Source organism: Amblyraja radiata, chromosome 3, assembly GCF_010909765.2.
Source record: "Amblyraja radiata isolate CabotCenter1 chromosome 3, sAmbRad1.1.pri, whole genome shotgun sequence".
Lineage (NCBI taxonomy): Eukaryota > Metazoa > Chordata > Chondrichthyes > Rajiformes > Rajidae > Amblyraja > Amblyraja radiata.
The window spans coordinates 91,191,842-91,207,761 of NC_045958.1; the positions used below are offsets into that span (position 1 = coordinate 91,191,842).

Here is a 15,920-nt window from a genome sequence, read left to right on the forward strand (position 1 = left end):
AAAGACAAGTATCCCAATTGAATTGAGACTTGTGTTCACATGGAACTTTGGGACTTACATTACCACAAATAAAGGCAAGTGGCTTCCTTCATATCCAGAGACCTCTATCAGAATCACCATATTTTCAACATAGCAGAAATGGAGCACTTTTGATTGAGAGATAAACCGTGGAAGTAGGCCCTTCGGTCCACCGAGTCCATACCGACCATTAATCACCCACACACTAGTTCTATGTCATCCCACTTTCTTGGCCACTCTGTACACATTATGGTCAATTTATAGAGTCCAATTTTAACCTACGAACCTGCATGTCTTTGCGGTGTGGGAGGAAACCAGAGGAAATCCGGAGAAAACCCGCGAGGCCGCAGGGACATCGTACAAACTCCACATGGACACCCAAGGCCAGAATCAAATCTGGGTCTTTGTCGCCGTGAGAGAGCAACTCTACTCGCTGAGCCACTGAGCCACGTTATGGAGTGGGGAGGGGTTGGGAGCAGGGTAGTGTATGAGTGCTCTTGGAATGAGAGAATTTTCATGACAGATGTGGTGCGGGGATTAACTGACCTGTTCATAAATTCATAATTCATTGGAGCAGAATTAGATTATTCAGCCCATCAAGTCTACTCCGACATTTAATCATGGCTGATCTATCTTTCCCCCTCAGCCCCATTCTCCTGCCTTCTCCCCTGACACCTGTACTAATCAGGAATCTGTCCATAAAAATATGCATTGACTTGGCCTCCACAGCCTTCTGCGGCAATTAATTCCATAGATGCCATAGTCTCAGAATAAAATGTACCTTTAAAATGAAGATGAGGAAGGATTTCTTTAGTACTGCTTTTGGATGATCTGCCATGATCATACAGAATGGCCGTGCTGGCTCGAAGGGCCGAATGGCCTACTCCTGCACCTATTTTCGATGTTTCTATTAACTTCCACACAGCAGTGCCCAGTGGTCTGTACTGGGTTGACAGGCACACTCGGCCAATGTTCTGCATGAAATCACAAGCCTAATACAATATGACTATGTCTGGGAATACTCTTCATGGCTATTGCATAAACGTTGCCTTAATTACAGAGTCACAGAGTTGTAGAGAACAGAAATAGGCCATGCAGTCCGCCACATCCATACTGAACATGGAACACATAACATGGCCCTTCAGCCCACTCTGGCTCTGCTGACCTATTTTCCAAGTCAAGAGTCAAAAGTGTTTTATTGCCATTTGCCCCAAAATGGAACAATGAAATTCTTACTTGCAACAGCACAACAGATATGTAAATATAGTACTCTGTTATATATATATATAAACAATAATAGTGCAACACAAAAGCAATGCCCCCACGTCTATGTAGTTCAGAGCTTATTTGGAGGTTGTAATGTTGAATGGCCAGGTGGCTGTAGGAAAGAAGCTGTTCCTGAACCTGGACGTTATGGTTTTCAGGCTCCCATACCTTCACCCCGATGGCCGTGAAATGAGAGTGTGGCCAGGGTGGTGCGGGTCCCTAATGAAGCTGAATGCCTTTTTGATGCTGCAACTTTTGTAGATCTCTTCGATGGTGGGCTGGAGATTATGACTGTATCCCTGTATGCCTTGCTTATTTAAGTATCTTTCGCAAATCTTCTTCAGGGTAATAATTGTATCTGCCTCCATCACCTCCTCGAGCAGCATGTTGCAGATAGTTTTAGTTTAGTTCACTATTGTCACCTGTACCGACGTACAATGCAAAGCTTTTGTTTGTATGCTATTTAATCAAAGAAGACTATACATATATATGATAAGGCCATCCATGCAGCACAGATAAAGGATAATGGGTACAACATTTAGTGCAAGATATAATAACCCTGATGTCCAGTAAAATCTGATCAAAGATAGTTCAAATGTCTCCAATGAGGTAGATGGGAGGTCAGGACCACTCTCTAGCTGATGAGAGGACCGTTTGGTTACCTGATTACAGCTGTGAAGAAACTGTCCCAGAATCTAGAGGTGTGCATATTCACACATCATCACCTCTTGCCTGATGGGAGAGGGGAGAAGAGGGAGTGACCGGGATGAGACTGGTCCTTGGTTATGCTGGTGGCCTTGCTGGTGGCCTCTCTATCAAATACATCAACCGCTTTAAGTGTAAAAAAAAACTTTCCTCACAGATCCCCAATATATATTACTTCCCCTCACCATGAAGCTATGCTTTCTTGTTTTTGATACCTCTGTCATGGGGGAAAAGTTCTGTCTATCGACCCTATCTATGCATCTTATGTACCTCCATCAGGCCACCTCTTAGGATAACAAACATGCACAGCTTATAAACACACACTGAGCCTCAATGGGAAGGTGAAGATGTTCAGTTAATGAATTTTAAATTACATTTGAAGAGTATGTATCATTTTCCCCTAACTTCTGAAAATAATTTATTAATTAAACCTGCAGAGCACAGGTTCAAAGCACTGGGGAAGTTGTTCAGCCTGAGAATGAATTGCGAAGATAATGTTGGTTTCACCCAGGGGAAATCTCTCTTGCACTTTGTCTCATCGAAACTAAATTTACTCAGTTTTCTGGACTTGGTGAGGCTGGTATTTATCGCACTGCAGGAAGTAATCAATGTGACCGAGGATTGTGCATCTTATTTCTTTGTTAAGTGATTCTGGTCTCTCGCTGTGTAGAAGCAGCAAGCACAGGTCTACTGAGGCCAGTTTTGATCATCTGCTGTGGAAACAGGTAATTGAGGAAGGCAAACGCAATGCTAGCATTTAGTCGGTGCTGGGGCCGCCACTCTTCATGGTGTATATCAATGATTTGGATGAAGGAATTGAAGGCTTTGTGGTCAAGTTTGCAGATGATACGGAGATAGGTGGAGGGCCAGGAAGCGTAGAGAAAGCAGGGACTCTGCAGAAGGACTTGGACAGGTTGAGAGAGTGGGCTGATAAGTGGCAGATGAATACAGTGAAGCAAAAGTGTGTAGTCATGTATTTTGGTATTAGGCATAAAGACGTTGAACTATTTTCTAAACGGGAAGAGAATTCAGAAATCGGAGGTGCAAAGGGACTTGGGAGTGCTGGTGCAGGATTCCCAAAAGGTTAAGGAGCAAGGAAATTGTCCCTAGTGTGTAGGATAGTGTATGGGGTGATCGCTGGACGGAACAGACTCGGTGGGCCGAAGGGCCTGTTTCCATGCTGTAGCTCTGAACTAAGCTTAACCTAAACAAAAGCTGGATATCTTTTATAGCTGTTGACTCGGCTTCCCACCAGTCCAGACCGCTATGTCCACCATGGACCCCTTGAGAAAGGGGTTGCTGTGCTTATCGTAACACAATGGGGTGACCATTTTGTCAAGTGCATTGCAATTGGTGGGCCGACGGGCCTGTTTCCATGCTGTGTGACTCCACACACCAAAAACACAGAAAGGGTAAAGTGAAAAGATGTCTCAGGTTTGGAGAGAATGTTACAGAGATAGGAAGGGGAAATAAATCTTGCGCGACAAAGTTACTGTGTGAAAAACCACAGCGGTTTTTGAAGTAGATAAAGGAATACTTTTAGTTCTTTTTCCCATTCATCAACATCAGTAGAACAAAGCCAACTCTTTATTTAAGTTGTTATCTGTGGCATCTCACTGCTTGCTATGTTGTCCTAGTAAAATTGCTTGTACTTCAGATTTCATTGGGTTGTAAGTGCTTTTGGATATTATGAAGGTCTAATAAGGTGCTTCACTAAATACAAATTACTTCTTAATTAGGATATTATAAAGTGCACCACCTGCACATATCAAGTGAATTAGAAGCACATTATCCCAGAGGCCAGAGGTTATGCAAGTCTTGTAAATCTGCCTTGCAAAGTAGGCACAGTAGGTTGATTCTTATTTAAACATACTCTAATTGGGAAACCTACAAGGAGCTTTCTGTGGAGATACAGCATGAAAACTGGCCCTTCAGCCCACCGAGTCCTTGTCGACCCGTGATCACCCGCACACCAGTTCTATCCTACTCACAAGGAACAATTTAGAGCAGCCAATTAACCTACAAACCTGCACGTCTTTGGAATGTGGGAGGAAACCGGAGCACCTGGAGAAAGCCCACGTGGTCACAGGGAGAACGTACAAACTCCGTACTGACAGCACCCGTAGTCCAGATCGAACCCGAGTCTCTGGCGCTGTAAAGCAGAAACTCTACCGCTGCACCACTGTGCCGTTGACATAGAACGTACAGTACAGCACAGCAACAGATCCTTCATGCCATAATATCCGGCACAAATATGATACCAAGATAAACTAATCCTCTCTGCCTGCGCATGATCCATTCTCCTCCATTCCTGGCATACCTTTGTGCCTATCTAAAAGCCTCTGAAATCCTACAACCTCTTCATGCTCTGTGTGATTTGTGGTCATTATACTCCACGTCAAGAATGAAGAGTGTTTATGTTAAATGTGTGTATATACAGTGTACACATACCCACACATGCACATACACATATATATATATATACACACACACGCATACACATACATATACACACACATATACACATATATATATACACACACACACACACACACACACACACACATATATATATATATATACACATACAGACACACATATATATATACATTCACATATATACGCACACACGCATATACACACACATACATATATACACATTCACACACATAAAAAACAAACAATAATAATGCACTAACAATAATAGTCCACATAGTTCAGAGCAGTGGAATGATGAAAGGCTCATGCGGAAAGTGCCTCCTGATTACTTTGTATGAGGTGCACGCAGTGATATAATCAAGTGGTGTCTGTGGTGACTTGAGGGTGAAGGCTGCCTGAAACTCCACTGTCTTTCAGGTATAGCCTTTCGTTCCTCAGCAAGTGCTTCACTTGTTCAATGTGAGCAGTCAACATCTTCTGGCAGCAACTTACTGATCGCAGGTTTAATTTACTCCCTGTCAGAACTCTTCCTACAAAGGGGAAACTACTTGCCAAGCTTTATTTGCCATTGTTAGTTGAGAAGTTAAGTTTTATCCTGTTTAACAAATGTTTGAATGAGGGTCAAGAGCGGGCTATTCAATCTCTCAAGCCTGCTCTTACACTCCATGAGACCTTTGCTGATCTGATTGTAATGTCTTTGGACTTTAGGCGTTAGTGATGCAGCGCAGAAACAGGCCCTTCGGCCCACCGAGTCTGTGCAAAACAGCAATCACTCCGTACACAAGCACTATCCTACACACTAGGGACAATTTTACAACTTACCAAAGCCAATTCACCGACACACCTGCATGTCTTTGGAGTGTGGGAGGAAACCGAAGCACCCGGGGAAAACCCACATTGTCACAGGGAGAACGTACAAACTGTGCAGACAGCGCACATAGTCAGGATAGAACCCTGGTCTCTGGCTGTAAGGCTGAAACTCTACCGCTGCACCACTGTGCCGCCCATTGTTTCAGGACCGTGTCAGCTCTGCCTAATCCTGGTAACATTTTACCTGCTTGTTTGGACCACAAGAAAATCTAGACTCTGCAATTTGTGTACAGGAGAAACTATTCTACAGAGGACACCATTTCATTTGCATGAGAGTCAGACCTACACCACCTTGTCAATAAGAACACTTGATGTTGCCAGGACTCGATGGCCTGAGCTATAGGAAGAGGTTGAGCAGGCTAGGACTCTATTCCGTGGAGCACAGGAGTTTGAGGGGTGACCTTATAGAGGTGGACAGAATCATGAGAGGAATAGATCCGGTAAACGCCAGAGTTTCTTGCCCAGAGTAGGGGAATCGAGAACGAGAGGACATAAGTTTCAGGTGAGGAGGGAAAGATTTAATAGGAACCAGAGGGATAACTGTTTTACACACAAGGTGGTGGGTGTATGGAATGAGCTGCCAGAGGAGGTTGTTGAGGCAGGTACAATCGCAACGTTTAAGAAACATTTAGACAGGACCATGGGTAGGATAGATGTAGAGGAATATGGGCCAAATGCAGGCAGGTGGGACTAGCCTGCTCAACCTCTCCCTGTAGCTCAGATCCTCAAGACCGGGCATCATCCCCATAATGGTTGCAACAATCTTTTGGCTTCTGAGGTAACAGCAATCTGCGACATATTTCGTTTCACTTTTATGCTGCGGCAAAAATAGATGTGGTCGGGGGTTACTTTGTGTGATTCGTGTGTCTGATCGGACTTCTCTGCCCAGGGGACCTGATACATTGTTAGAGTGATGACCCAGAGTTAATGTCGAAGTGATATATAATCCCATGAAACATAGAAGTTCCACCTTATCTGCTGACTCTTCAGTTCGGAGGTACTGATTCATGATATTCAGGATGATTTATTGCCCAGCCTCCGTGTTGACAGCACGCTCTGGGGCCTGGAGTTGAATTCTCCCCCATGCTCCATGTGAATAAATGAATGTGACCACTGGATACTGAGCACATGAACTGTACAGCATAGAAGCAGAGGAACATCAGAGATAGTGGAGCAAATTATTCAACTTCTACAGATGCGCCGGAGAAAGCATTTTATCGGGATGCATCACAGCATGGTTCGGAAACAGCTACGTCCAAGACCGCAAGCAATTGCAGAGAACTGTGGGCACAGCCCACAAGATACACATGCAGGGATACACGCAGAGACAGGTATCAAGTGCTGCTGGAAGATCATCAACTTGGTGAAAGACGCTCTTTGGTCTGGCCCATTCGAGACTTCAGGAATACGTACCAAGGGATGCACTGATCCCCGGTGCAGCCAACGGCAAAGCTCTGTGGGGGAAGACCACATTCTAGGATTCTTCCAAATCAAGAGTATTTTATTGTCCTATGTCCCAAAACAGAACAATAAATTTTTTACTTACCGCGGCATAACCATTATGTTTTATATATCAGTAAAGTCTAAGTAGTTCTGAGCGTAGTTGGAGGTTGTAGTGTTTAATAGCCTGATGGTTGTAGGGAAGAAGCTGCTCCTAAACCTGAACGCTACAGTTTTTGGGCTCCATTCTTTCTGAAATGGAGTGAAATGAGAGCGTGGCCAGGGTGGTGTGGGTCTCTGATGAAGCTGGCTGCCTTTCAGAGGCAGCGACTATTGTAGATCCCTTCGATGGTGGGGCAGTCAGTACCCGTGATGGACCCATGCTGGACATTGAGGCTGAGTTCAATGGGGGAGACTACTCAAACTACAGAATGGTGTATCATCCTAGTAGGTCACAAAACTGGCAATGGTGCTATGTACAAAATGAAACATGCTAATACCGGTATGTATAGAACCAGCAACACTGAATGGGTCGGCTGATCAACACGAATGAAAAGAACTCTGCACTATGTTCTTGCTTTGTATATATTATTTCTATTCTGAATAAAGTTTATTGTTGAAATTATTATTTTTTAAATAAGGCTGCAAATGATCTGTAAATTCAGTACCACTTTCAGGCACTAACTCTCCAAACTTTGATTCTGTCTAAAATTCAGCCAATCTTTGTGTTGAATGCTCTCAGCGAGAACATATATATATATAACACATATATATATATATATATATATAACAGACAATCTATCTATATTACTAAAAATCTGTTCTTGACCGGTTTTGGCGATCTGTGCTGCGATTTCCGAGAGAACGCCGCCACCTACGGCTGTCATTTTTGGTCACCTTGCTCAGAGCCCCTCTCCGCCGCATGTGTGCCGAGGATTTTTCCCGTCGATTAAAAATGACAGAGATATTAATGTTTTTACAAAATTCCCCATTCTCTCTGCTGCCCCCGCTGGCGGCAGGGGGAGGGACTATAAAACCAGGAAGTGGTGTGCCACACAGTCTCTTCAAGATGGAGGAAGGCAGAGGGTCACGTTTCTCTGAGCTGTGAATAACACTGAACACATGTCTACTCAAATGTAAGTGCCCTTAGTGGTTCTAAAATGCTTGCAGAATGTGTCTATTGGTTCTAAAGCTTGCAAAAAAATGTCTATTGTTTCTAAAGCTTGCAAAAAAATGTCTATTGGTTCTAAAGCTTGCAAAAAGTGTCTCTATTGGTCCTAAAGCTTGTAAAAAAAAATGTCTATTGGTTCTAAAATGGTTCATACTAGCGCAACAGAAAGCGCCCCTCTCCTGGTTGGCTTGGCTTGGGTGTGTCTTGAAGTTGAAAGGCACTACTTACTGCAAATGGTGGCTTGGTTGCTTTGGCTTGAAGTTGAAAGGCACTACTTACTGCAAATGGTGGCTTGGTTGCTTTGGCTTGAAGTTGAAAGGCACTACTTACTGCAAATGGTGGCTTGGGAGCTTTGACTTGAAGTTGAAAGGCACTACTTACTGCAAATGGTGGCTTGGGAGCTTTGGCTTGAGTTGAAAGGCACTATTACTGCAAATGGTGGCTTGGTTGCTTTGGCTTGAAGTTGAAAGGCACTACTTACTGCAAATGGTGGCTTGGGTTTGGCTTGAAGTTGAAAGACACCACTTACTGCAAATGGTGGCATGAAGTTGAAAGGCACTACTTACTGCAAATGGTGGATTGGTTGCTTTGGCTTGAAGTTGAAAGGCACTACTTACTGCAAATGGTGGCATGGGAGCTTTGGCTTGAATTGAAAGGCACTACTTACTGCAAATGGTGGCTTGGGAGCTTTGGCTTGAAGTTGAAAGGCACTATTACTGCAAATGGTGGGTTGGTTGCTTTGGCTTGAAGTTGAAAGGCACTACTTACTGCAAATGGTGGCTTGGTTGCTTTGGCTTGAAGTTGAAAGGCACTACTTACTGCAAATGGTGGCTTGGGTGTGGCTTGAAGTTGAAAGACACCACTTACTGCAAATGGTGGCATGAAGTTGAAAGGCACTACTTACTGCAAATGGTGGATTGATTGCTTTGGCTTGAAGTTGAAAGGCACTAATTACTGCAAATGGTGGCTTGGTTGCTTTGACTTGAAGTTGAAAGGCACTACTTACTGCAAATGATGGCTTGGGTGTGGCTTGAAGTTGAAAGGCACTACTTACTGAAAATGGTGGCTTGGGTGTGGCTTGAAGTTGAAAGGCACTACTTACTGCAGATGGTGGCTTGGGTGCAATGGTTTGAAGTTAAAATGCATTACTTACTGCAAATGGGGGCATGGGTGCATTGGCTTGAAGTTGAAAGGCACTACTTACTGCAAATTGTGGCTTGAAGTTGAAAGGCACTACTTACTGCAAATGGTGGCTTGGGTGCTTTGGCTTTAAGTTGAAAGGCACTACTTACTGCAATTTGTAGCTTGGGTGCTTTGGCATTAAGTTGAAAGGCACTGCAAATGGTGGCATGAAGTTGAAAGGCACTACTTACTGCAAGTGGTGGCTTGGGAGCTTTGGTTTGAAGTTGAAAGGCACTATTACTGCAAATGGTGGCTTGGGTGTGGTTTGAAGTTGAAAGCCACTACTTACTGCAAATGGTGGCTTGGATGCAATGGCTTGAAGTTAAAAGGCATTACTTACTATAAATGGTGGCTTGGGTGCATTGGCTTGAAGTTAAAAGGCATTACTTACTGCAAATGGTGGTGTGGGTGCATTGGCTTGAAGTTGAAAGGCACCACTTACTGCAAATGGTGGCATGAAGTTGAAAGGCACTAACTGCAAATGGCGGCTTGGGTGCTTTGGCTTGAAGTTAAAAGGCACTACTGTAAATGCACTTACTTCCTGTTTGCACTGTATATTGATTTTAGATAAAACGCTACCACTTACGGCTGTGATTTTTGGCTATCTTACTCAGTCCCCCTCCGCTGAGCAGGTGCAGAGAATTCTTCCAATCAATGAAAAATAAGTGTTATTAGTTTTTTTTTAAATGTTGAGAATCTCTCCTGTCAATCACTCCATGAAAGCCACACCTTTTCCAGTGGGGGGGAGGGGTTATAAAACCCAGAAATGTGGGTGTGGCTCAGTCTCTGCAAGATGGAGGAGGGAGAGGTCACGATTCGCTGTCTTTAGTGGCTTTGCACCCTACTTCAAATGGTAGGAAACTGCACTTGAATTTGGTGGCCTTGCACCCTGCTAGAATTGGTAAGCAACTGCACTTGAATTTGTTGGCCTTATACCCTGCTTGAAATAGAATTTCAAGGATTAGCCGTGAGTCAACTACCAGCCCACCAGCCGTGAGTGAGTTGCCAGCACAACAGGCTTGATTGACTGAGACGCCAGCCCAAGAATCCATTTGGCGCACAATTTGCATACTAGCCCTCTGGAAACCAGTCCCTTCAGCCCACAACACCCATACTAGCGCTCCAGAAAGCCCCTCCCCCCCAACTGGCCACCAATATTAGAATTGGTGGAGAGGTGGAATATTGCGTTGGATGACCAGCCCTCCTGTGTGATGCTGGGACCCAACGGGTCCCACTTAGTCTAGTAATATATATATATAACAGATAATAATACAATAATAATAGTTACTAATAATAATACAACAATAAACAATAATAATGCAAAGTTACTGAATAATAAACTGAGCTTTTTTATACTGAACTTTTTATTGAACATATATTTTTTGTTATTATGGTGCTTAACTGAGTATTAAGTTTACATATTCTGCTGTGCTGCTGCAAGTAAGAATTTCATTGTTCCGTTCCAAGACATATAATAATAAAACACTAACACTCTTGACTCTTGACTGAGCTGTCGGGTTTGAGAACTCCCAAAGATTCATTGCAGTAATATATTCTCATCTCATTCTTGAATAACTGACCCGTTATTTTTGTGATTGTGACACCTGGTTTTAATTTTTCCAACCAGCAAATTCAGCGGTTCCTCAATTATCTTTTTAAGCCCTGTAAGAATTCTGTGTATTTCAAAGAGATCACGTCTCGTTCACCAAATCCCTGGCGAGATATAAACCCACGATGATTAGTTGCTCCCCATGCAATATGTCCACCAACCCTGGGGGTCAACCCAGTGAACCTTCTCTGTAATTCATCCATCACAACATAATCTTGTTGAGATAGGGAGCACAGACTGAATGACAGAAATCCAGATACAATATCACCAGGCCTCTATATGACTGTAGCAAGTCATCTCTACTCTGGTGCTCAAATCATCTTGCAATAAAGGCTGTCTTACTATTTGCTTTTATAATTACTTGATGACCCTCAATGTTTATTTTCATTGATCGATGAACAAGGACATTAAGGCCTTTCTGAACACCAACACTTTTCAGTCCTTTATAATTAAACAATAATCTCTTCATTTCCAATCTTTAATGTGTTCTAGGGTGGAGGAGAATACACAGATAGAAGGAGATGAGAAAAGAGGTACCGTCTTACATTAAAAAAGACCTTCAATTATGTATAGAGTACTGCAGCACGGGAATAAGCCCTGTGTCCTGCCCAGTCCATGTTAGCTATCAATTTACTCACAATTGGACTGACGAAGAATACAAAACAAACTGGTGCAGCAACTCAGTGGGCCGGGCAGCATCTGTGGAGGGAAACAAATAGGTGACACAACTCGAAACGCCGTCTGTCCATTTTACTCCCCAGAGGCTGCCCGACCCGCTGTGTTCCTCCAGCAGTTTGTATTTTACTCAAGATTCCAGTATCTGCAGTCTCTTGTGTCTCCTACTATGAGGAGGTTTTATGTGAGGAGGTCCCGTTGCGCTAATTTGAGTGAATTTTCTGAGGAAATGACAAAGAAGACTAAAGAGGGTGGGGCAATGGATGTTGTCCACATGGACTTTAGTAAACCATTTGACATGGACCATTAGCTTATCTAGAAGATTAAGTCACATAGGATACATGATAAATTGGTAAGTTGGCTGCAAAATTGTCTTGGTCATAGATGAACAGAGGATCATGGTGGTGAAGTGGTAGGTTTCCCGTACTGGAGTCTGTGAACAGCAGTTAAGCAAACTCAATGCTGCCATTTATTTCAAGATGGCTTGTATATAAAAACGAGGATGTAATTCTGAGGCTCTATAAGACGCCAGTAAGACCACATTTGGAATATTGTGAGAAATTTTGGGCACCATATCTGAGGAAGGATATGCTGGCTGGCTCTGGAGAGGGTCCAGAGGAGGTTTACAAAAATGATCCCAGGAATGAGTAGGTTAACTTATGATCAGCGCTGGGCCTGTACTCACTGGAGTTTAGAAGAATGAGGGGGGACTTGGATAGTGAAAGGCTTAGATAGAGTGAATGTGGAGAGAATGTTTCCACAAGTGGGAGAGTCTAGGACTAGAGGTCATAGAATTAAAGGACGTTCTGTTAGGAAGGAGATGGGGAGAAATTAATTTAGTCAGAGGGTGGTGAATCTGTGGAAATTTTTGCCACAGAAGTGGAGGCCAAGTCAGTGGATATTTTTAAGGCAGAGATAGATAGATTCTTGACACAGGTGTCAGAGGTTAGGGGGACAAGGCAGGAGAATGGGTTTAGAAGCTGAGAGATCAGCCATGATTGAATGGCGGAGTAGACTTGATGGGCCAAATGGCCTAATTCTACTCCTATTCCTTATGACCTTATGTTATGGATCAGTGTTGCGACCTCTGTTGTTTGCATTAGTGTGTGTGTGTGTATATGTTTTTGTGTGTGTGTGTGCACTTGTGTGTGTGTACGTATGTGTGCACGTATGTGTGTGCGTGTGCACGTGTGTGTGTGTACGTGTGTGTGCACGTGTGGGTGCACGTGTGTGTGTATGTGTGTGTGCCAGCGTGCATGTGCTTAAATTATCTGGACACAAATGTTGACATCAGGTCCTGGAGTAACTTAGCAGGTCAGGCAGCGGTCTACAGTCGAAACTCTCCTGCCTGAACCCAGTCACCCTCTGTACTGCCCCTATTCACTCTCAGCTTTCAGTGTGAAGAAGGGTTCCAACCCGAAACATTGCCTACCATGTTCTCTAGTGATGCTGCCTGATCGGCTGAGTTACTTTTTGGTATAAACCAGCATCTAGAGTTTTTTGTTATTCCATTTTGGATGCAAATGTCTGAATAGCAAATTTACAGTCAACACAAAAATTGGTGGAGTTGAGTATGCAATGTGGAAAGTTGTCAAGTGATACAGCAGGATATAGATCAGGGCGGCACATTTACGCAGGGGTAGAGTTGCTGCCTTCATCATCATCATCATCGGCGGCCACTCGAAACGAGTATGACTGCCCTCTCCTCTCCATAGGGTCGTCTACTTGTGGGTCTGAGATGCCTGTAGAGGCCGATCCACAATCCACACACCTTGGTGCAACGTGGACAGTGGAGACTGGCGGTGGTTGGTAGTCATCGAGCCCCCTTCTCTCTCTCCTTACGGTTCTGTCACTTTGTCTCTGCGACACGGCGTAGTTCCATTTTGTGATGTGCAGCTCCTTCCTGCATGGATCCTCCAGGAGCGCCTGTCCAATGCAATGTCCAGCGCCAGAGACCAGGGTTCGATCCTGGCTAAGGATGCTGTCTGTACGAAGTTTGTACATTCCCCCTGTGATTGTATCATTTTTTTCCGGGTGCTACAGTTTCCTCCTACGCTCCAAAGATGTGTGGGTTTGTAGGCTAATTGGTATTAATTGATAATTAATGGTCCGAAAGGTCTGTTGCTACTCTCTAATGTTCTACATTCTATGCCTAATGCTTCTTTGATCCTATATTTTTTTATTCTCCCCACATTCCCATAAATTGCTCCTAAATTCTATCACTCACCTAAGACCAGAAGCAATTTATAGTAGATAATTAACCTGTCAACCCAAACATGTCTCTGGGAAGTAGAAAGGAACCAGGTCATCTGCAGAAAATTCACACAGTCACAGGGAGAAAATGCAAACACCACATAGGCAGCACTGGAGGACCCGGATCGTTAGAGATGTGAGGCAGCACCTCCACTAATTATGCCACTATTCTGCCACCAGTGTTATCTATAGCCATTTAAGTATAGTTTCCATAATTAATTTACATCAGGAGATGTTGCATTAGCAAAATGAGAGCGTAGCCATGGCAATGTGGGCCTTTGTTGAGGTTGGCTGCCTTTTTGAGGCAGTACCTCCTATACCCTTCAATGGTGGGGAGACTGAAGAAGGGTCCCTACCAGAATCATCATCTACCCATGTCTTGCAGAAATGCTGACTGACCCGCTGAGTTACTACAGCAGCTTTTAGGGCAGCACAGTGGCACAGTGGTAGAGTTGCTGCCTTACAGCACCAGACACCTGGGTTTGATCCTGAATATGAACGCTGTCAGTATGGAGTTTGTACGCTCTCCCTGTAACCACCCCATTCCGCCTTGCGCAGAGACCGTTCCCTCCGCAACTCCCTGGTTAACTCATCCCTTCCCACCCAAACCACCCCCTACCCAGGTACCTTCCCCAGCAACCGCAGAAGATGCAACACCTGTCCCTATACCTACTCCCTCGAATCTGTCCAGGGACCCCAACAGTCCTTTCAGGTTAGGCAGAGGTTCACTTGCACCTCCTCCAACCTCATCTACTGTATCCGTTGTTCATGATGTGGACTCTTTTACATCGGTGAGACCAAACGCAGACTGGGCGATCGTTTCGCCGAAAAACCTTCACTTAGCCCACCTGAACCTACCTGATCTCCCGGTTGCTGGACACTTTAATTCTCCTTCCCATTCCTACAAAGGCCTTTCTGTCAAAGGTCTCATCCATTGTCAGTGAGGCTAAACGCATTTTGGAGGAACATCATCTCATATTTCGCTTGGGCAGCTTACAGCCCAGTGGTATGAGTTTTGATTTCTCTCACTGCAGGTAGCCCCGCAATTCCCTCTCTCTCTATCCCTCCCCCACTCAAGTCGCACCAGCTTCTCATTTTCACCCAACAAACAGCAAACAATGGCCTGTTTCCTTTATCATCATTACTGTTTTGCATATCTTTCATTCATTGTTCTTTATCTCTCCACATCACTGTCTATATCTCTCGTTTTCCATATCCCTAACCAGTTTGAAGAAGGGTCTCGACCCGAAACGTCACCCATTCCTTCTCTTCATAGATGCTGCCTGTCCCGCTGAGTTACTCCAGTTTTTTGTGTCTATCTTCGGTTTAAACCAGCATCTACAATTCCTTCTTACACAACGCGTGGGTTTCCTCTGGGTGCTCCGGTTTCCTTCAACACTCCAAAGACTAATGGGTCTGTCCTTAGGCGATGTTTTAGGTGACTATAGGTGACCAGACTTGCCGTGGTGTCGCCTGTATGGTCTCCTCAGTCACCCAAAGAGTCGTACCATTTTTCTGGTCGCTGCTGGATTTTGAAATGTTCAAAACATTTTGGTGGCAGTCAGCGCCCGTGGGTTTGACGGCAACGATCGTAGCCTGACATAGGTGCTGTCGCCAGGATGGCGTAGGTTGTCGATTGTCACCGGCGCTGACTTCGGTGAATTCCATTGGCGACTATCTGCGTCAACCGGCGACAGGTACCGGCGACTGAATTGTCTTAAGTTATCTTCAGTTGTCGCTGACAGGGTCGTAGGCATGGTCGTAGGAGGACGTCCTAATGGGTCGCCGGTTGTCGGTAGCTTGCCGTAGCTTGACGTCGACTAGGTGGTAGGTTGTTGTAGACATTGTCGTAGTGGGGGGGGGGGGTCCAGTCGCCAGTTTTTCAGTGACCTGCTACGCCTATGACAGTCGCCGAAAAAAATTGCCTAAGTGGGACAGGCCCATTACAGGTTTGTAGGTTAATTGGCTTCGGTAAAAATTGTAAATTGCCCCTAGCGCTAGGATAGTGGTAGTGTACGGGGATTGCTGGTCAGCATGGGCTGAAGGGCCTGTTTCCACACTGTAGCTCTAAACTAAACAGCTTGGGGGTTTTTTCCCTCCAGTTTCCAGCATCTGCAATCTCTGCTGTCCCTGTGTTAATCGCGTTCCTTCCTCTTGCACGCTGCTCCCTTCATCCCGTGTTGTTGGTGCGAGCAAATTTCCTGATTTGTGCAACCAGAGCTGCCGCAGGCTCTGAACTTTTAGATCTCACTCACTTAGATTTCAAATTCCATAGAAATTCCACCCTGCTTT

The 15,920-nt window shown here is 44.5% G+C and overlaps 1 protein-coding gene and 1 long non-coding RNA gene across 2 annotated transcripts in view; both read left to right on the forward strand.

Moving 5' to 3' along the window:
* The window catches only part of galntl6 (polypeptide N-acetylgalactosaminyltransferase like 6), an 821,073-nt gene that overhangs the window by 671,887 nt on the left and 133,266 nt on the right, over window positions 1-15,920 (forward strand). The gene's annotated exons all lie outside the window — the stretch shown is intronic.
* Window positions 796-12,234, forward strand: LOC116971274. Its single transcript, XR_004411458.1, has 3 exons — window positions 796-831; window positions 3,789-3,795; window positions 12,222-12,234. It is a non-coding gene; the product is annotated as an uncharacterized LOC116971274 (long non-coding RNA).